Source organism: Formica exsecta, unplaced genomic scaffold (genome assembly GCF_003651465.1).
Source record: "Formica exsecta isolate Colony F162 unplaced genomic scaffold, ASM365146v1 scaffold395, whole genome shotgun sequence".
Lineage (NCBI taxonomy): Eukaryota > Metazoa > Arthropoda > Insecta > Hymenoptera > Formicidae > Formica > Formica exsecta.
The window spans coordinates 352,038-375,466 of NW_021851188.1; the positions used below are offsets into that span (position 1 = coordinate 352,038).

The following is a 23,429-nucleotide window of genomic DNA, read 5'->3' on the forward strand; positions in this document are numbered from 1 at the left end:
CTGTCCGCGCCAGGAGTGCAGGTGAGAGGAGAGCGAGACGGCGATAAGAGGACGCAACGATCGTAAACACACGGGAGCGGCGCGTAGTACTCCGATTTTGTAACGCGACAGAGTTAAGGGTAAGGTAAGGTTATCGCGGGAAGAGAGTAAACGGGGGAAGAGAGGATCGAGGAGGAGAATTTAAACGGAGAGAAAGAAAGACACGTTGTGGAGACGGAGAGATGGCCGACCGAGAACACAAGGGAGATTCCAGCGATCCTCTTCGTCGTCGATGACGATGACGCCGACGCCGACGACGTCGGTATACACAACGCACTGTCACGCACACTGATATACACACGGATACGTGCGTACGGCACAAACTCACTGAATGCCGCCGCTGTCGCTGCTGCTTCTTCCTCCTGTTGGCGCGAGAGCGAGGGAGACGGATATAGTTAGGCGGTAGAGGAACGGCGACGGATGATACGGCCCGTCGGTCGCGGGTGTCGGGCGGGACGGATTCGCGAACGGAATTAATTAATTGCGAACGTGCGCGGACGACCGACGTGCGAAAACAAGCGGTCGAAGCGATGGAGAACGACGGGTAACGGCGACGACGACCGCGCCACGAAACACACACCGAGCGAGACTCACGAGGACTGAGAGCGGCCATGCCGATCGCAGCGTCATCTCGCGGCGACGGGACGGCGGTAGCCGACTGCTGCTGGCGGTGGCGGAAGAGGCGTATATACCCTATTCGTTGTAACTCTCTTCTCCAATTAACGTTTATCGCCGGCTTGTCCTCCGAGCGCTTCCTCGCGTTACACACGCGGACATTGACGATTATAACCGTGTGAAAAAATTTCTTATTGTTAGATCAGAGCGATCCGTTTCACAATTTAAGTTGTACAAAATGTAAACGCGTTGTAAAAAGACCGAGGAGTTATAACTGTGCACGTGGGTGCGCGAGGGAGATTGTAAATTATTCTTTCTTTTTTTTTTAATTTAATTAAAGAGATTGTAAATTATTCTTTCTTTTTTTTTAATTTAATTAGATATATTTTAAAAAGTTTGAATTATATCTCAAACCTCGCGTATTTATCTTTTATGCTCTTAACTTCGGGATTTATTTCACGTCAGAGATCTGTTTATCTGAGTATCGATACTTTGCTAAGACACTACAATTGTATGATTATTTATCTTAAGTAGAATGGAATGTTGATGTATTGACACATGTAAATAAATATGCGTCTTCAAAATTTCATGTTTTTCGCTTTTCAAAGACCTTTTTATTTAAATTTGATATTAATTTAGAGATTACGAGCGGACTTTTTCCCTATAGCATTATAAAATAATATATGAGAATGCAGTCGTTATAATCCCATAATTAAAAAATGTTAAATTCTCTCTTTTCTCTGCCTGTAATCTCAATCATTGTATCATGTTTGTAGTTACGAGCTACAACGAATGGCAAGCGAAAGTTGCTATTCATATCAGATGATTTTATCAATTCCACGCGCTTTCTTAAATGAGCACACGTATGTGCGTAAGTCATGCGTAAGTCTAGGAATCGAGATGACAATCGTGGGTGTGGCAAGTACGAAGCGATGGATTGGTGAAACAGGGAAGGATGACGCGAACATAGTGCATTCGCCGTAATTTAAATGAATAAATACGCCGACAATGAGGCTACAGCTATTTTTTACGAGGTGATAATTTTAAATGTATGTTATATAACTTACAATAAGACACCGAGGAATGATGACCGACTAAATCAGACGAACCACATAAAGGATCTCTCTCCCTCTCTAATTTATTTTGAAATACATACCTGAAACAGAAAAATAAAATTTTGTTGCTGAATCTTTTTCCTTCCAAACGCGTGGAATATTAATTCACGATGTAAATATAAAGATAATTCTTATGTAAATTAAATGCATTTGTGGAAACTCTCAATTAATTCGCTGTTTATTAATCACGAATAATAATAATAAATTAAAGATATTTCGATAAAAAATTTTGCTGATAAATTATATCTAAACTGAAAATTGAATTTTTTAAGCATTAAACTTAAAAGACTAGACAAAACTCGCTGTCGTAAAAGCTATTGTTAGTGAGCGATAAATCGAGATTACTGTGCACAAGTTGTACTTTTTTATTTATTTCATGTATGGTTGTAGATCGCACATGGTGTGGGCTAAGCTTTATTTTTGCAGACTGTCGAGTCGCATTGCGAGGATCCAGACGGATTTTTTGATTGAAAACGGTGGGCGGAGGCGCGAATATTCGAATTGTCAGACGGCGGATGTAGTGTGACCACGTGGTATTTCCGAGACGTCTAGACTCGCTAATTTAAACCGACTCGCGGATCTCTACCGCTCCTTTCGGCGCAGTCTGTCACAACTAAGGCTTGAGATATGAGAAATATTTCGCACGCGGAGAACGGAACGAGAGTATCGATTTTGCGAAGGTCGCTCGGTTAGAAAGTATGCGCGCTACATGCGGATGCACGTCAGTAATCAATAGTAAGAGATACAATCTTTGAGTAACATGCAATCGATCCATGAATCTGTATATTTGAATCGTTAAGGATCGTAAATATTATCAAATTATTGGATCTTTTTAAATGTGCGAAACATGCACTGCAACGTATAATACTTATGTATTATACGCAAGAATACTTTTGAACCCCATTCCAAGAAATTATCATATGAATGTCTTCGCTATTAAATCAAATTACCTCTTAACAGAACACAGTTCTTTTTAATTAAACGTAATGAGTTACGCGTTCGTATAAATAATTACAAAACAAAAACTCGCAAATTTATATGTAAATGCGATATCGGACCTGTTCTCGCTTCAAATCGCATCATCTCGCTTCATCCGCGATGCGTCTTACGTAACCGCGAGATATCGCGAACGTAAACCTTGTACACATTTAATCTATGCATATTGCTAATGGTATATAAGAATAGCTTATTTAGAAATTATTAGTTATTATACACATTACAAGGATTGTGCAAAAAACAGAATGTATGCACGGCGGGTGTTCTGCTGAGACATTAATGCGGACATTTATTTTTTTTCTCTTATGAAACTCTTTTTACGTACCACGCATTTCTCTTTCAAATTTCGCCGTCGTATTATATATCATTATTTTCATATAAATGATACAGCCAGAAATAGAACAGATTATAAATACACATCCGGTTATACCATTTTTTTTTTAATATATCTCATTTCGGAGATATATATATATACATATATTATCTTTTCGATTGAACACTTGCATAAAATTTATCGATTTATTTAGTATGTATCAACAGGTCAATACTGCGACGCAAAATGTTGCATTGTATCGCAGTTCAGCGGTCAAAGAACTCTGGATTGTGCAAAAAACAGAATGTATGCACGGCGGATGTTCTGCTGAGACATTAATGCGGACATTAATTTTTTTTCTCTTATGAAACTCTTTACGTACCACGCATTTCTCTTTCAAATTTCGCCGTCGTATTATATATCATTATTTTCATATAAATGATACAGCCAGAAATAGAACAGATTATAAATACACATCCGGTTATACCATTTTTTTTTTAATATATCTCATTTCGGAGATATATATATATACATATATTATCTTTTCGATTGAACACTTGCATAAAATTTATCGATTTATTTAGTATGTATCAACAGGTCAATACTGCGACGCAAAATGTTGCATTGTATCGCAGTTCAGCGGTCAAAGAACTCTCGGTCTCTCGCCGGCGCGATGGCAAAGGTCCGCTCGCAAAGTTAAGCGAGCTATATAAACTGTCCTCTGACCCGTCTCATCGATCGCTATAAATTAAGGTCAATCTACATATTTCTAAAAAATAACAATCTGTCGGCGAACGACTTTATGTTCCGCACTTAAAAAATGCTCCGCCGGATGCACAGAGAGATCTTTGGAAAAATCTTCAACGCACATAACGATTTATTAATCAAACAAGAAATATTAAGAGATCCATAAGGATTAATCTTGACAATTGTCTACACGCGATTCAATACGAAGTTCCGAGGATTCCTCGCAGCCGTCCATTTAAACGTATTTCAATTGCAATAAAGAATGACTCTCAGCTGACCCGAATTATAAGACAATTTACCATTAAATGGCTGAGACGTATAATTAAAGCAAAGTGACAGTGCATCAGAGAGAGGCGTCTCGAGCAGCTGGCGGTCGAGCATTTATGCGGTCCGACGCGTACTTTCGCGCTCCCCTATACTAAATACAGCTACTTACGAGACACGAACAGTTGTGCGAATTACACGCCAGACGAAAATATCGTTCATAAGCGAGAGAAGTCCTTTCCCGAAATCGCGCACGGAGAATGGCCACTTTGAACGATTTACCGCTTGCACAACACGCAACACTCGTGGGTTATTAGTGCAGATTTCGCCGCAATGTAATTTCTTTTCCGCGATATTAAAGCCAATATCGGTAAATTTTAGAAATGACAACCAATTTCAATTCCATAAAAAACACAAATAATTAATCTTTATTCAAAAATTAATATGTAAAATTTAAGTTTAGCATAATGTTAGATTAAGCAATATGAGCAAAGATTTATTTAGATTACAATATAAATTTTTTTGTGCAATATTGAAACTTTCTTTCTTTGAAAATATACCTGCGTCATGAAATTATGTAAGACTCATTACAAGTATTAATCAAAATATAAAAGAAAAAAATGTTGGCATACTTTAGTCTCTTTGCAAGATGAATTTACTCGCATCGAGGTGGATGATGCCACTTCTTCTTTTTTCTCTACCTTTAAAGGTGAACCGCATCTTCTCATAGGGAAGAAGACGCAGAATAATAATCTTCAAAGGAGATACATACGATAGAAAGAGAAAGGCGGCATGCGTGCGCAAGCACAAGGTAGTGGTTTGCGTTTACCCATCTTTCTGTTAGGTTGAACCAAGTATGCTTTACCATGAACAACGCCGAGAATACACCGGCTACTAAACGCACTACATAGCGTGTAAAATACGTGGCTACTTGCCAAATATAATCCCAGAATTACAATAATTAACGAACAAGTAAACGACAAAAGAAAAGTCACGATTCATTTTATTCAAAATATCTTGTTAGAAACATTCTTGTTAAAAACAATAACTTGTCACAATTTACTAGAAAATATATTGATGATTATAATTATAAATAATTATAATCATCAATTATAATTATAAATATTGATGATTATAATTATATGATAATTATAAATATTATTATAATATATTTTTTCAAGATTTTTCAATTCAAACATTCAATTGAATAATATGAAAGAACGATTATAAAATATTAAAAATATGATAAGATAATATACAAAATTGCATAGACCGATGTAAATTTAAAGGAACGCAAAAAGTCTCGCGTGAGAAATTTAGGATAACCAAGTTTGTCGCACGCCTATCAGGTTGTTAGCTAACCGTCTGGATAAGATGTTGTTCAGGGCGATAATGACGGGAAATTAATGGCAGGGGAGGGTGAGAACGACAGGCAAAGTATAAGAGATTGCTTTCCTTATTACCGTGTAGATTCAGCCTGCCTTCCTCTATTAGTAGTTACGATTTCGACGGAAATGATTGCGGTAGAGCGAAATTATTGGATCTTTTAGACCGTAAAAGTTTCGTTATTAACATATCCGCTGTCACATGTGAAACCTCTCTTTGCAGATTTGATAAAAATTTGCATGTAATAAACAATAGAACATATAAAATATTCGTCACTACGTTATACGGATTAGTTGGGCGACAAATCGTACATTTTTGCAACTGAGATGTTTGCACGTGACAGTAATTGATAGACTGCAATGCGTCGCATTTATCACGGTCCAGCTGTATTTTATTCGCAACGACAAGTTTGCCGATTCGGTACACGGGAGATTATCGCGAGTAATCGTAACGACATTCTTGGTTACAAATTGCAACCGCGAATGATGAAAACCGTGCTGGTCCATTAATTTCTTTATTTCTCCAGCAAGCTCGGTGTTTCACTCTTTCTTCCCCGTCCGTGTTCAACTCTTTTTCAATGATATCAATCTTAATCAACGTTTCACCGAGTCTCGATAACTATTGACTTTGCGAATTTTAAATGCGTTTCTCGTTTCTCTCATATATTGTACATTGTACGTTAATTTTTTCCATAGAATTTTTCAAGGTTTTATCAATTCACACACACACTCATATAAATTGTTATATTAAAAAAAAAAAAATTATATTTTTATCATAACGTGTGCGACATATATTTTAGATATTTCCTTCGCATTTCGCAGTGTTAAGAGTAAAATTTGATCCCCTACGTCAAAGCTATAGATAATAGAAAAAATATATCCACAGATTTGTTGAAATTAATCGGTGATTTTTATTCATGGACGAATATATCATTTTATTGTCCAGTGTTATCGGGACATCGCACGTCGCTCGAATTGTGGTCATGTATCAGCAAGGCGTCCCTCGCGTTTATGACTCGCACGTGGAACAACGTCAATGCAGTAAAATTAATAGCACCCTCCATAATAATACGCTTGATTTATCCCGCGCTCGGCGTGTTATGGGGACGGATCAGTTTTTTGCGTATCCGCCGCAAATATTGAGCTTGAAATCAACCACGCTTAAAAACTGATGTGGACTGCATGTAAGAGAGAAACAATGCATATATTTTTAAATCAAACAGGTATTTGCTTCGAGCGAGAACCATCCCTTCAACATTCCCTTCTTGATTTATTCGCGACGCACAATCAGTATTGCAATGTTTTATATCTTGTAAGAGACATTATTCCGCGAAGAATTGCAAAAAAGAAAGAAAGAAAATATGAAAATATTAAGATTATTTAAAGAAACAGCTATCGAAATAAAATTTATTTAAATGTCTTAAATTTTTCAAGTTTGTTTAAATACTTTGAAAAATCAAACCGATTTTGCATCTATATTTCCAATTAAAAAACGAATTAAATGATAGTCCCATATGACGAATGGCTCGGCTTTCGCAACTATTTTATTATTCTCCGACAAAGAAGATTAAATTTCCTTAAAGACCACGTGGAAAATCGGGATATCGGCTTTACCGACACGTTGCAGCTTTTCTGTTCTTAACGTAGAACCTCGCCGGAGAACACCGCGAGGAAATTCTTCGGATGACGTTCTCGTCATCTGGGAATTCCACGAGTTTCACGAAGGTGGTTTACGAAGCCTCGCAATGCTACAAAACCAGGACAGGGCGGTTCGCGATGATCTACATCAGATTCCCGAACTGAATATGCGTCGAATAAGATAAGATCGCGAAATTCTCTCAAATAATAGTAAAAAAAAGTATTTCTGTCATCATCTTATCTAAATCAGAAGTCCGTGTTATATATAAAGAATACGTTTAGATAGAAAAATAATTAAAAGCAAAAGTATTTTTTTCTTCTATATATACTACCTTTTAAATATAATATTGTATACATATAGAAACAAAATCATATATGTACATATGAAAATATGTTGAAATATGTATAGCATATGAAAAATAATTTTTAATAAATTTTCTGCATCGATCATCGGAACGCAGTTTCGGATTTATTAATCCGATTTCGCGCGTAGTGGAGATCAATGAAGATTAAATCAATTAATCTGTCTCTTCTTCCTTTCTTCATAGCTATTCCTCCCTGCAATAAAGCGAGGGGAAGATACGACGCTAATTTCTACGAGTTGCTCGATGTACAAATAGAAAATTACACGCTTTTTTTACCGATTTATCCTTTCCGAGCGTTTTCTTCGTTCTGCCACGCATTCTTCGACAAATTGCTCAGTTATTATTGGAACGCCATTACATACCGGTTTCAATACGTCGAATCAAGAAGAGAAATAATTGCAGAACGCACTACACATTATATGAGTCATACATTAACGCTAGCCGCGATGTCTTAGGAGAGAAGCGAGTTGTCGCTTTGCTCTCGTCTTATTAAATCTCGAATTTTTCAATTTCTCTAAAGCGTAATTTCTTATTCTATTTTTATTTTGTTCATCATAATTAACTAATTAACAATGATAACCGATTTCATTTAAAACAATGGCAATGAAAAACTAGATTTTTCACTTTTCGTAATAAATTAGTTCTATTACAGATTTTTATATTTTTCACAATATAAATTATTTTTAATATAAAAATAAGATAACAAATCATAATAGAAAGAATATGTTTCGGTACTCATTAGCTAAAGATATTTAAAATATTGTTTAGCTGCGGGTTTGAGGTTGCATTTTATGAAACGGGTAAAAAGATGTCTCTTAAAAAAGACACCGCCAACGGCCATGGATATATAAGAATGTGAGATAGAATTATAAGAAGAGTCAGCGTCCCGACGGTTTCTGCAGCGTAAATATACGATAGAATTTCGAGGGAAACGCTGCGGACTCCTGAGAGCACTTCGCATCAATGCACATTGAATTCTACAAATAACCGCGGCGAATGCAACGAGATTTTCCTGCAGAATGCACCGTAAAGGACGGATCTACGTGTTCGAGAAGGTAGCACGTGCGCGATATTGATTTTTCGCGGGTCGATGAGATTCATCCTTCTTTTTCCCCTCCTCTCTCTTTTTTGCCTAGGTAGTTCCCGGGCTTTTAAGAGCGAGTTGCGTCGCGTGCGTGTTTGCTTTCCTATATCGAAGAAATTTTCCAACGAGTCGGATGCAGAAGATCTTGCATCGGAGAAGTGACACGGTGAAGCACAAACTTCTCACGGATCCGTAGAGTTTCGCAATTATACGACAACGATTCGCTTCTCGAAGTCAGTAAAATGAGCACAAGTTGCTGTACTAGATACATTTTCAGATTTATTTTGCATGATGTTTGCCTCGCTGCTACCATGGAAATTATACTACACACATACGTTACCATGCACAATCCAACATGAATCCATTTATTTTAAAATTAGTAAAAAGGAGAGGAGAGAGATTTATTCTCGAATTCTTGAGAGAATCACTCGTCGAGTCAAGAATTTTACTCGCATCTCGCATCATTTGCTTGTTTGTACTTTGAGTATAAAGATGGAAAAATCCAAATATGGCAAACAGAAAACCGTAATAAAACAAGATTCATAAATATATCAATTTATATGCGCACACACATAACATCTCAATTCGAATGCAAAGACCTAGATAAGACCAAATAATCTACGGATTCCGCGAATGTAATATAATATTTTCCACGGCGGAGAGCATAATAGAGCAATTGGACTTCATAGCCGGGAGCAATCGTATTTCCTTTCTCAGATATCATTGTGAATGTAGCATCGTAGTCAGAAACGTTTCCGGTCGCCGATCGGAAAACTACAGTAACTTCTACTGGGATGAGCAATCGCGGAACGGATAATATCCTTTCTTCGTCGATTATTAATTAACATGGGTCACGATGTCGCTAACGCTGGGATGATTAAGGGATGGGGGATTAAGAGATAGTCTCCGCAGCGCGACGGAGGAGATGATGCATCCGCTTGCACGGAAACTGTTTCGCGAACACCCATCTCGCGCCCGAATCAATGGCGCGTATCACGGCCCCTCAACCTCCAGTTATATCACCGCAGTTTTCGCGAACAGGATGGCGAAAATGTGCTTTCGGAAGAATAAAGTGTACCGCATTTCGCGCACGTTATACGAGCAGCTCGTCGTTTTCTGCATTTTTCCGGGATAAATTTCTGCAATAAACGCGAAACTGACGCGCAGGGAAAATGTGTCGGAGTGACAGGAATTATCCTCGCCGTCAGACGCATTCTTCCCTGTCGACGTAACCAACGCTTTCAACGTTTATATTGTAGAGAATATTTCAGAAGTCGTGTATTTTCCTTAAATCGAAGATATTATCAGAAAAGCTGAGAAAAAACGGAATTTTTTCATAATATTCAAAACAATAAAAATATTTATATATATCTTTCTCTCACTTATTCTCTTCTAATAATTAACGAGTTTTAAAAGAAAATAAAAGATCAAAAATATAAACTAATAAATTTTCGAATAAATTTAAATAACTTTTATTTCAACGAAAATATATATTATATTAAACTGTGGTATTAAAATTATAAAAATAAAAACCACTAACATGCAAAAAAAGGCTTTAAATAAATTATCGGTAATATTCTGAATATTGATTTTTCTCTCAAAATTCATTTCGGAACAACATTCTGTTTTTACGCGTATTTCTATCCCGAGACCGGCGTAACCGTAACAAATTTCTGCGACACTGACTCATTAAAGGCGATTAGAATCGCAAGATATCTAATCTGCCGCACGCGAAGCTGCTCTTCATTAATATCGATCGTTATATCGCAGCTCGAGTGCCACAAGAGCATTATCGTTCGCAGTATATTACTGTGATTATCAATGGCTAGTTCCGTATTGCTCTGCCTTTTGCAGAACCGTCGCGTGGACGAGTTATCCGCAGACAAAGCGACTGCATATGAAACACGTATCAGAGTAATTAGACGCAATTTATATCTATGAAGAGATCTTTCTTGCAAATTTTTTTGCAGATTTAAATTTTTCCGGATAATTCAAAGAGTCTCACACACACACACACACACACACACACATTCGTAGGGAGAAGAGCGATCGATTTCATACTTATAATTCATTATAAGAAAATCTCAAAATCTCTTAATGTAATTTGTAAAATACTTTTACAAAGCACTTGTGCTCGATTATTAAAGAGACGAATTATCTCATTTGATACTGAAAATCTAATTAGACCATAACCGTATTTGACAGATATATAGATGGAGAGTAGCGAGAGAAATTCGCTCAAAGAGTCAAACTAGGCGGAAGTAACGTTATTTCCCATTTGCTATCGCTTGAAAAAGTGCAGTAAGAGCATAGGTGTCATCAAAAGAGAAATGCATTTGCATTCGCCGAACAAAGCAAACTTCATTGTTAGCATGTAATGGAGTGAAACAGATATGAAACGTCACATTGTCGCGCATTTACGGTAGTCTAGAATTTCCATTTTGATGCCGGGTACTTTCAGCAATTTCCACATAAGAGACATCACTCCCCAAATTTATCTTTCACATCCATTATACTTACGAAAGCATATCTTCACGCACTGATTACGCGACATAATATTCTGGTTGTCATCGCTTCGTTTCTCATTCCACACAGCAATGTATATGACTACGACAATTATTATAACGAGCAGAATATAATTACACACGAGCTCTTTTATGCTTATACATAAACTCATTGGTTGAAATTTGAATTTTGATTTACGTGAGAAGCGAGAAATAATGCTTATTTTTCTTTGAACAGTAAATCTTCGTTTATTAGAAATTTAATCATATTGTCATATCTCGTAGGTTATAAAATTTTTTACGACGGATGGAAAACTTACAAATACACAAGACGATGCGGTAGCAAAGCTGTCTCCGGCTGAAAGCGCATGAAGCTGTTATTGAAATAGTTTCGCGAACAATATATTACAGCTTATAGCGAAATAATCTTGCCTCCCCTGTCAATGGCAAATATCCTTTCTAAGTCTAAGCAAAGGAAATTTTCAAGATGTATCATAATAAGCGTTATGAAACTTTGTACACGTAATTATTTTGTCAAGGGCTATCCTAATGAGACGAACTATCGCGCATCATCATAAGATCGAAATTACGCGGATATTCGCGCGAGCATTTTCATGGGAACGCGCGTCATTGATATTTTATGAGCGAAAACAGAGTTCCTTTTCAACGTATCTATTTTATCAGTCGCGCAATGCGAGCTTGAATAAGCGCAGAAAGATGCTCTCCGCTGCCATTATTTTTTTACGACCGTCGTATTTCGTGACAATTTTTATTGCACCTTCGTCACGCTATCTCGTATCGAGAGAAACTTTTCTTTTTTTTTGTCGCGCGCGAAATTATTTTTTCACGACTGTCGTTTTCGCGAGCGACGACTGGCCGGTTTCCGCAAAGTCTGTTTACCAATTTCCGCGTGCGCTTCGTGCGAGTTTACGATGTATTACCGTCACTATATCGAGAGTGCTCGGAGCCATCGAGAAAATCGATGAACGGTGCGATGAGTTGGTGGGTGGCGTGAGCTCTTGCGAAAAAAAGCGAGACAAAGCCGATCGACCCCCCCATCAATGATGATGGCGATAACGTTGGTGGTGGCTCATCGAGTTTTTCGACGTCGCGTTCCTGCAGCATTTCTTGCCTTATTCAATAACCGTGCGCTCTCTGGGCGCGATATGCTCCGCTCTTATCACGCTTTTTTTCGAAAGCTTTCATCCGCAAACGCTTCTTACCCGATTGTGTCAACGAAACTTTCGCGATCAGCGGAGAATAGAGAAATATAAAAGTCAGAGCAAAGAAAGAAGAGACAGCAAGGAAAAATAAGTAAGTAGCTTATTTTCCTTAGCATTTCTACCTACTTTTCGCGACAAACCTCAATTTGCTGATAGAAGGCAATGAAAAGACACGAAAGTACTGTGTTTTTACAACTGCTTGTTACGTGGCCGAGATGAAAATGAAGTAAGCATGCGAGCGATAGTGCGACGTCTGTTTCAGAGACGCTTTCATAATGCATGCTGGAACATTCTGGACAAAATAGTGCCGCTGAAAATTCTGATAAATGGTGACGATGATCCGATAAAGGTAAGTATCTACATGAAATCGGGATTAAGGGAGAAATTTATGTGCACGAGGTTAAACCGTGCTCATTAAATCGTCCAAACAGAAATCATAAAACCTGAACATATTATTTTTTAATAAAAAGAGAATACATTTACATCTTATACATAATTAATACGACACCGCAGAAAACTATGCTATATTTCCGAGAAAAACGGTATTCTTCAAATTTCCGAACCGACCTTCTATAAATTTTATCTGGAGGTCTTAATGCCATGATATTCCATTGAATGTATGCTTGAAGTACATTTCATACTTTTTGCTGAGTTATGTAAAAAATTCGCTGAGAATATAAAATTAAGATATCCACAATTTCGAGATAATCACATATGTATGTAACATAAGAAATATAAATAATATTTAAATATCATTTATATGTATATTATTTTTTAATAAAAAAAGAATACATTTATATCTTATTCTTATACATAATTAATACGTCAACGCAGAAAACTATGCTATATTTCCGAGAAAAACGGTATTCTTCAAATTTCCATCACGGCGAAATCACACATGAATCACTAGCTAGTAAGAAGCTGGGAAGGTAAAGATCCATCGAAGCTGTTGAGTATGTCATAGCATCCGTATCTAAACCCGCACAAGAAACTCTCGAGAGTAGCACTTTAAACGACAAACATCGTCTCGGTTTTCGTCGAGTGCTCGATTCTGCTGCTCGTATCTGACTCTATATGCGCGCATCTTTCTGTTGCATACGTTTCTCGTTTGCGATAGCAAAGCTGAGTTAGATAGTGAAAGGACGAAAGGTGTTTTACAACGAAACCATACGATCGTTCAGAGTGACGAAGGTAGAAGACTCGAAATGTCAGATGCGGAGGGTGAAAGAAGAATGATTTTTTATGGAATACAACAACGGTTACATAACAATGAGACGTGCAATGTCAGCTACTCTCCCGGGGACGCTCTCGAACATGGAACCCTTCCCTCAAGCCTTTTGCAACATCAGAACGCGTCGAAGCACAGAGCAGGGAATCATTTGAAAAAATAAAACGCCTCATCGAAAAGTAACACAATCTCATACATCGCGATTAAAAATTACGGGGTTGGAATTAATTGTAATGCACCACAGAATGAATTTCTATTGCTACGAGAAATAACCCTTCGTCAATCAATAATAATTATGCAATAACGCGAAAGAAAGAGAGATGGATATATTAATTTTTTTGAAATATCAAACATTTTAATAAGATATATATTTGTAAGCTGTTATTTTGTGCATTTTATATTTTAAATTATATTTCCAAAAGTATTTATGTGATATAAGTTAAACTTTGAATACATTTTTGTAATCAATTGATCGACAAAGATTTTCTATTTCAAATGGAAGCAAATGAAAGTAACTAAAATTGCAGTGCCTTTTTTACTACTACGATAAAATCTTATTACAACAAACTTGATTGTTCGAGGTTTAAATCGTGTTTAAGTTAGAATCTTGTTTGGTCGGATTACCAGATAGCCATTATCGAAATGAAACTTTATTACGCTGAAAATTTCGTATAATTGATATAAGCTATAACGTTGAAACGGAATCGCTTATGACATACATTTCTTTCTCTCTCTCTTTGCGAGTTTAATTATGTATGTTTTTATATAATAAATTATTATAAATAGTTAAAATAATTCTGTAGTAGTACTATTAATTCTGTAATAGTTATATTAAGTAATTCTGTAGTAGTTATATTAAACATTGACATTAAGAATTACTCAGAATTTATTCACAAGATCGTATAGGGGCTCCTGGAAAAGGACACTGCTTTTCTCGAGAGCAATCGATGACCTAAATGTCCATTGTCGTTCGTTGCCAAGTCGACGTACAAGATATGCTCTTTATTTAGATGAAGTGCTCCGGTCGGAAATGTTTTGGAAACGAGATGTCGAGATGAGCTATGCAAACTATATATGCAATTTATCTATTAACGCGGTGAATTGAGTACTTCCCAACAAAGCCACAAATTTGTAGATTTGCGTATATTATATTATATATTTTAATAAACATCTGATGCATGAATAAAATAAAAAGTCAATTAAAATAAAAAGTATGTTGCTTTAAAAAATACGTATGTGGAAATTTCATTACATAAAAAAAATTTGAACGTCAAAATCATTTATGTTCATAAGATTATAATATTGCAGATATTAATTTTTCTCAAAAAATTTGTTTTTCAAAAATTTTGTTTTTTAGTCGTACAAATTGATAATAAATCATGAAAAAAATTTCTTCATTCAAACAGGAAAAGCACAGATAGAAGTTTAAAAAGTTTTTAAATGTAAGATGATTTTACTATCTATTACTAAAGAAAAATAAAATTTTTTAATGACTGTGATTTATCCCTTCCAGCAACTGAGAGACGTGCTAGCACAACCATTTAAGTTCTTTAACTTTACTATGTAAATGCACATATCTCATTATCATTTTCAAGAAAGTCCGTGAGCTTCCCACCGTAGTCACGCATCGTGGGTGAACATTTTCACAAAAGATTGGGTGAAAATATATACTATAATATTTGTTGCACGTCTATGCAAGTAACAATAAATTCCATCGCGCAAGCAAAGTTTATCATTGTGATACACATATGTGTATAGAAGAGTTTTTATTCCGTTAGTCACGTAGAATATCGACGATCAATTTTTTTCCGCCCGTCCGAGTATATATGTAACGTTCGAATGTTTAATTAAGCGCAATGAATTCCGTGCTTTTTATTCTCAATTAATATAACACATCGCATAAACTTATCTTTTATCCATAACAATTGTCAATTTTTGCTCGCAAATATTATTACAATAAAGTATTATTGTAAATTATCTCGCGCGTGAATGGAGAAGCACTATAATTAGAATATAAAAACAAGGAAACACATAAACGAATAAATAAAAAATAAATACAAATAAATAAAAAATAAATACGGATAAATAAAAAATAAATACGAATAAATAAAAAATAAATACAAATAAATAAAAAATAAATAAATATCGATAAAAAAATGCTTAAAATAATGTAAAGTTAGAAATGAGACATTAAATACTAATTGTAAGTAAATTTTACTTTATATACTTATAATAAACGGAGTAGTTAATAAACTATATGCAATATATGATACAAAATGAACATACCATCCTTGAAAGGTCCAAACCGCCACAAGCTCATTGCGTAATATGTAGAAGACACGCAACAATAGCTCACGCAATATGCACCTATTTACATTATCTCACAGAGAATTCCACAGACACACCATTTTTCCTCGCAAATCCCCAATGTCACTAAAGTTTTTGAGACAAAGTTATCAACTTCTTGCGTGCCTTGCAGCTTGCGACACGCAGAAACAAATTTATGTGAAGGTTCGTAAGTCTTTCTACAACTGTTCTAACGTTAAGAAAGCAAGTTTGCACTTCTGGCACAAAACTTAGCGCTCCGATTTAATTCAATCTATTTGTATGCTCGTTTTCTATCACTTATAATTGTTTATCTTTATTATCTCGATATTTTATCTAAGAAACAAATAATTCTAAATTATTCAGAAGATAAAAAAGATCTATAAAATAATACTTGGCAGGTACATTGTTGACACATTATTTAAAATAAACTTATTTCTTCAATTTTGTGCAACTGTTATAAATAACTAAAAAATTAAAAATTTTTTTTCACTGACACTGATTCAATTAATTTCAATACTATTTCAATATTCAATTTCGTTTCCATTTTGTTTTTCATATTTACGTAAGCTCGCAATTTATTTTAGAAAGAGAAAGCTTTAAACCGTTTCATCATCATCCGAAGACAAGACAGACGTTCGTGTGTGTCGTGCACGGCTGCCATTACTTTGCCAGCAAAACGCACCCCGATGTTAACTTTATCCCCATAAGGGGTCAACACGGAATGCGTCCCCTCAGTCGTGGTTAACAACTAGCCTGCACATGAAAGACACACCCTCCGCAGACCGGACAAATACACTCTGGGCGCGACCGCAGGGATATTTACGCTAGCAACTCGCCAGTAGTTGTTTCTTTAATTACAAACCGTCTGCGACCGCGTTTCATCAATTCGCGAGTTTGGTCGCTACGAAATTACGTGTTGGCGTAATGACATTTAAAGACTTAGCGATACGCGCAAATTTACGCAACATGTTCCACGCAAATTCAATTTTAGCAATCGCGATCAACGTTATGTATGTTAAACCAGACGAATAAATACAAGCTACAACTGTAGGTTTCTCTCTATGTTCAAGCTAAATAACATTTCCTATTAACGATATCTGTTGATATAAGCTACTGACTGAATACAAATTTCGTATCGTAGATTCATTCGTGAAAATCAAAGTCATGCAAGCTCGATAATTTCAACTATTCAAGTTACTTTCATTCACACATTTTGAATATTCGAACGACTCGTCTTGTCAACGATCAAATATTTTTATCACGAACACTTTAGTATAGTACCATTTATAGTAAAAAGTTAAAGCGTGTTGATCCTTTGATTGTTTCCTCGGTACTAATATCCGTCATTTAGACGATTCATGTTTATCTCGCGCGAGATTATTCACGATAATCTTATCTAATCAGCATATGTGTCACATTCACAGGTTGACAAACGATTCGCTTGAGCGATTTAATGTGTATTAAAAATGAAGATTTACTTGTATTGGATTCACAAGTATAAATTAAAAAAGTAACACTAAACGAACGGTCAACATTTCAAAAAAAATACTATACCAGTAATTAAAAGTCTCTCTGTCTCTTTATCTAAATTTTAAATGAATTTTTAAATCCCATTTAAAAATGTAATATTCAAACATTAAAAACATATTCAAGTGTACGATTTTCAATATTTGCAAAGTTAATGTTATCAATTCTGTGAGTTTCACACGTCCGTTAACACTCAGCTAACTTCCAAAGTCTGTCAACTTCAAGAGCACGTTTTAACTCGCAGAATTCTTAAAGTCCTCGACATCAGCAAACGGCGGCAAAAGTTCGTGAAATTTCCAAGTCATTCGAGATTCACGTTATTCCGAAAGAGCACGATTTATCAGAATCAAATTTCGACCGCGAGAATTCGCTATTTTGATAATCGAGGTCGATGACGTATCGCGCGACGAAGAGGTCAGCTGGAATTCGCGCGTGGCCGTTCCCGTCAGCGGTGCCGAGTACACTGGAGTCCGCGACCTGGCCTTCGTGTTTACATTGTACTGAAACGTGCTGACGGTACCACGCCTTGCTAAGCTTCTGTCGTTTCAGGTAACACACTAACACTGGTGCGCGGCGTTCGTTTGCCGACACTTAAACGCGATGAACTATCCCCTTCACGAGAAAGCCGTTCTCTCTCTCTCTCTCTCTCTCTCTTTCTGTGATCAGCCGACCAGTAGATGATCGGATTGTGCGCCGACGGCCAACGGCGTCGTGCCTCGATGCTCTCCCGAACGAATGTCGTCCGACTATCGCCGCGATCGTCCTAAGAATAATTTACAGCCGCGATCATCTACAGTCGCGTTACACGACCCGCGTGATAGTATCCGCCATCATCCGAGAGGAGCCAAGTGGGAAGGTCATGGGATATCTAGTCGATGGTCATTTCTCGCTAGATAGGGGTAGATATATTTATTACCAAGATCGATGCCAAGAAACATGGCCTTTCGACTAACCGACTGAGCTTAACCGATATTAGTAAAATCATCCCTCGCCTTATCGTCTATCACGTTATTAATTTATATATACTTCGATATCGATTATTAATATTATGTTTAATTCTTTCGAATCGAATGGTATCGCAGTGAAATCGTCGATTGAAATCAATGTCCTCAGTCTGTCGAAATATATATATATCGATCCTTTTAACGATTCAATATTCACGATATTCTCTATTATGAAAGACCACCGTCAATCAAGCGATTCACCTCCTCGGCAAATCCCCTTCGTCAATATGCGGGAGTCACGGGGTAGAGTATTACCGAGTGGCCGAGCCACTCGGGAATTCGATCGAATCCCCTGCAGTGCAAAAGGGGACCGGGAAACGCTCTACGTGATCAGACTAACGCCAAATCTCAAAAACAGAAGATTGTGGACCTTACGCGAAGCGAAGATTGAGAGAGGAAGTGTGATTCCCGCTCGCCAACAGAGGAATTATCGGACAATAGTTATATCTCTCGTCGAGTATCCGTAAGGTGTAAAAAATCACTTCTTTTTGCGAGATCAATGATCCGTACCTTTCTGCAGAAAAGCTTATAAATGGGCGAAGATCATTTCAATTGTCTTTTTTATAAAAAAAGAGCCTATATATATATATATATATAATATGATATAATTATTCACAGCAAATGTAAAACTAAAAAAGATTTATTATAATCTTGTAAATTTATAATTTATTATAATATCTTATCAACATCTATGATGGAGATATTAAAACTTGCTTTTAAATAACAAATATTCCTTCAAAAGAATACATTATTCTTTTCTCAATGAATTTGCTGTTTATATAAAACGAAAAAACCTAATTGAATTTAAGATTAATCAACAAATGCTGTATCTCGGTTTTAGTATTTAACGCAGCGAAAGCATCGTTATACATACACGTTGGCAACGAACAACATGTGGGAGAGAGGAAAAAAAGTGAACAACCACCGTAGCTCGATAAAATAACAAAAGCTGCAAAAACGCAACGTATTCTGCAACCGGAAACGCGTCAGGAGATCTTAACTATTCAATGAACGTTTGTCCATTCACGGTACGTGACTGTGCATTATCTGTTTCCGTGCACTTTGCTCAAATAAACGCTTATCAACGGAGGAGACCCTTGATACCGCCGTTACATTGTTTGCGACGCAATGATTGGAAAAAGGCTCATAGGAGTATTCCTTGACATTCTTTGTGGGAAGCAAAGACACACGGCCGCACGATTTACTTCAAAGCACTAGTTAGCAGTAACCTAATAACGATAATCGATCGACGAAGCGTCAAGCGCCTTGGTCGCCATCGAGAATCTCATGACGCAAGTTTTTTTTAACACTGAAGGAAGAGATCCCTCTCTCTCTCTTTATGCTCACGAGCTGGAAAAGATTTTCGAAGTACCGAGATGCCATTCCCCAAGTTCAGTGGCGGAGAAAATAACCTTGAAAGAGAACTTTTCATCGATGGTTAAAATAGATTTACGGTTTTAAAAAATATATGAATATGTTAAAATATATCGTTCAAGGGCAGACAGAGAGAGAAGTTAATTTATCAAATATCAATATTGCACTAATTATGTTCTAATAAATATAACAAATATATATATACGTTTAAAAAAGCTTTCCTTTGAAAAACATGAACAAAAAAACTTAAAAATGATTATTCCATCTATTTTAGTTTCACATTTGCTGTGAATAATTATATCATATTTTATATATATAAGCTCTATTTTATAAAATTTAATAAAATTTAATTTACAATTGTATAATTATTGCCAGAAAGTTTTTCGAAAAGAGGGAGATTCTCTCTTAGATATAATTTTGGCAAAATTATTAAAATCGTTTCCGCCGGAGTTTGCCCTTAATCTGATAATTCCGCGGATTATCGATGCTTCTACATGTTATTGGATTCGCTAAAAGATTAAAACTTGTGCTCTACAGTCAAGATATGTCTGTCGAAGTCGCAAACCGATGTATTATGTATTATTTATGCATTGTTAATAACTGCAGATTATAATTTTTCAAGAACACTTTGTTAGAAAAATGTTATGTGATATGAGTGGCACTCTACAAAGATATAGAAAATGATAAAAATTTATATATGTAGATGATCGTCACAATAAACAATAAGCGTATGAGCTAGCATATGTGAGAAAGTTGTGTAGTGGCTTACAAAAACGAACGCGTATCAGAGAAACAACGGAAAGCAGAAGTTCTTTTCGGACAGTGATAAAGCATTGCATTAGAATAATTACTTTTTCGTTCTTGACATTAAATTAATGGCAATTAAATTGTACAGTACTTTAATTTGTTTCAGGATGTGCATACATTTTCGCAAAACTAAAAGTTTAATTACTCTTTAAGCGTTAATTTTCTAAATCCTCTTAGCAAGCGAGAGATATCCCTTTTCATTTGAAAAATATGTCGTACGAAAAGATTAGAGAGATAAAGATAAGAAACGTAAGCAGTATCGGTGCAAAGAGATCCTTTCTCAATCCTCACTTACAGTTAACGTCGAGACCGTATAATCACCGCTTTAGTAACCGGCATTGTCCTTCATACCGGAAGTAGGATTTAGCCAAAGACTAATGATGGCGATTCCCACTTTTCAATGGAGCGATAGACCATCTTTTATCGCTTTCCCCGAGACATCCGCTCGGGTCATGCATTTATTCTCTTCCGTTTAAGCCTGCGAGAGGAATAAGCGTTGTGCTTCAGAAGCGAGCGGGAACGAGATCGCTTTACGGCTTGGTAACGAGCGTAAGTTACACGGTCTCTCTCGTAATGGCTCGCCCGCGAACACAACGGTTAGGTACGCGGGCAATAAAGTTTCACGTCAACTAAACGCACAAAGAGCGACGCTGAGCTTGCGAAGGGAAACTCGGCGAAACGTTTGTTACGCCACGGACAGTGTTCTCGTTAAGTCTGGCAAATCCGATCGAGCGATTGTTGCAATAGTATTGCAAGGTCTCTGTCTCCGCATCCGGCGGAGTACTTTAAACTATACGACGGGCGATGTTGCTCCAGAAGGGCGAGGCGATCGATAGGAAGCTTCTCGACATCCGATCGCGCGGATACACAACGAGAAACACCGACACACATACAGACGAAGGATTCTATTTGGACAACTCTGCGGGATCTCATGGGAAATTACGTAAGCGACGATAAAATAAGTTATTCATAATTTGCATGAGTTTCAATTGCGCCTTTCAATTCCGATTTGCTAGAAGAGTGTCGTTTTCGTATATGTTCCATTGCGAATAAATAAAAACCGTGATGGGAAAAATTCTGTTTTGGTTTCCTATCTGCTGTGAATCGTATGTATCGATAAATGTAGAAAAATATTCGGATCAGAATGAAGTCATCGTAGCACAATATCGTTTGTCAATAAAGATGTGAGAAATTCCTCTCAGAATATTTAGATTTATGTAACAAACAATGATGAATCCGACTGTTGCCAGAACACTCCCGTTGGCCGGCTTCGTTAGCGAAATTAGTCATTCGAGTCACGTCTTCGAATTAACGCCTCGCTTGTTATTCGATAGAAAGAACCGAGGCGTAGAACAAGTGTATATATATAAGAACGTAAGATATGTCGCGGCATAATTCAGACAAACTTCAAGACGTCCATTAAGTACAATTTATATCCGGTGAGACGACTGCACAATACAATGAGATTCGCAATGTATCTCGCAATTGTTTTCACGGCGCTCAACTTCGTTAACGCTTTACCATTTCCTCAATTTGGCGATGGTGAGTTAGTTCGTCTCAATTTATCTCGTTGTCCGATTATCAATTCTACCCAACTGTATTTTCAAATCTAATTTGCAAAAGTTACTGATTTTATACGAGGACTATGTAAAAATCTTATAATATAATTTTGTACCCTGAAGATATTTTTCAAAAAGAAATTTTGTGATTATGGAAATTAGCATGGCTCTTTATACGAGGAAAAAATTCTACACAACTTTAACAAAAAAGCTTACAGTTCTCGAAAATTAAAAATTTAATTTTCCTTTTAAATTAATTTTTGACAAAATGAAGATTTAGGCTCTGATATGATTTAAATAAATCGCATTAAATAATGTTAGAGTGTAAAGTAAAATTAAATAAAAAAAGATGTTGATACACATCCTTAACACGATTAAAGATACTATATAATTAATTTCGTAATCTTCATCTTACAGATGGTCAAGAGGGATTAGTTGCTAGAGACACATACTACAGATTTCCATTGTTCTGGTACAGAAGATCTTTCTATGACGACAATGATGACGACATTGTTAATGGAGGTGCAGTCCTAAACGGAAATCGAAAATCATCTACCGTGTCCTACGTTAACGTCGGGTAAAACACAAAATTGAAATTGATTATGTAGATTTAAAGAGGAACATATATTCCTATCAAGTACATGCTATGCGTATGTAAATGCGCGGAAAATATTAAATGTAATATAAAAATATTTTTCTACGAAACGCTATGTGTCTCTCATTTTAGTTCTTTAAATAAGCACGTATCACGAACATGCATAGCGCTTAATTAACAAAATACAGCAATTTGTGAATTCTAATACGGAGGCAAAATGAGTATTTAAATTAAACGAAACTCTAATGAACCGACAAATATAAAGGAAAATTGTTTATTTTAATAGTGCCGGCTGGGGCCGTTGAAAGAAGTTGCAGAAAAGGAAAGCCGTTGGAACGTCGTGAATATGTAAAAAGGAATTTCAGTTTGTGTTTATTTAAGTCATAGCATAAGTTGCATATATAACTTATAGTATCTGTTATTTAAATTTTCTATTAGTTTTATTGTTTTCTTATTATTTTATATAAGTAAGGACCATTTTATATATTGCTTATTTCTTTATATGAAGAAATGTCAATCATAAAGATGTAAATAACATCGCTCCGTTTTGCGAGCAATTTTTATTATTAAATATAATCAAAACAAAATAAAGCAATAATTATATTTAGTACTTCCTCTATGATCATACAATTTGCGAATGTCAAAACCACGATGACTTTGGAGATTCGCGCTATCTTAGTTGGTTGACGAGGATCATCTCAATAAGCGGATAAACAATA

At 36.2% G+C, this 23,429-nt stretch overlaps 1 long non-coding RNA gene across 1 annotated transcript; it reads right to left on the minus strand.

Annotated features, from left to right (window-relative positions):
- Window positions 1-920: 920 nt before the first annotated feature.
- Window positions 921-18,023, minus strand: LOC115239835. Its single transcript, XR_003884680.1, has 3 exons — window positions 17,399-18,023; window positions 15,803-16,177; window positions 921-1,810 (listed from the first exon to the last, which is right to left on the minus strand). It is a non-coding gene; the product is annotated as an uncharacterized LOC115239835 (long non-coding RNA).
- Window positions 18,024-23,429: the final 5,406 nt, after the last annotated feature.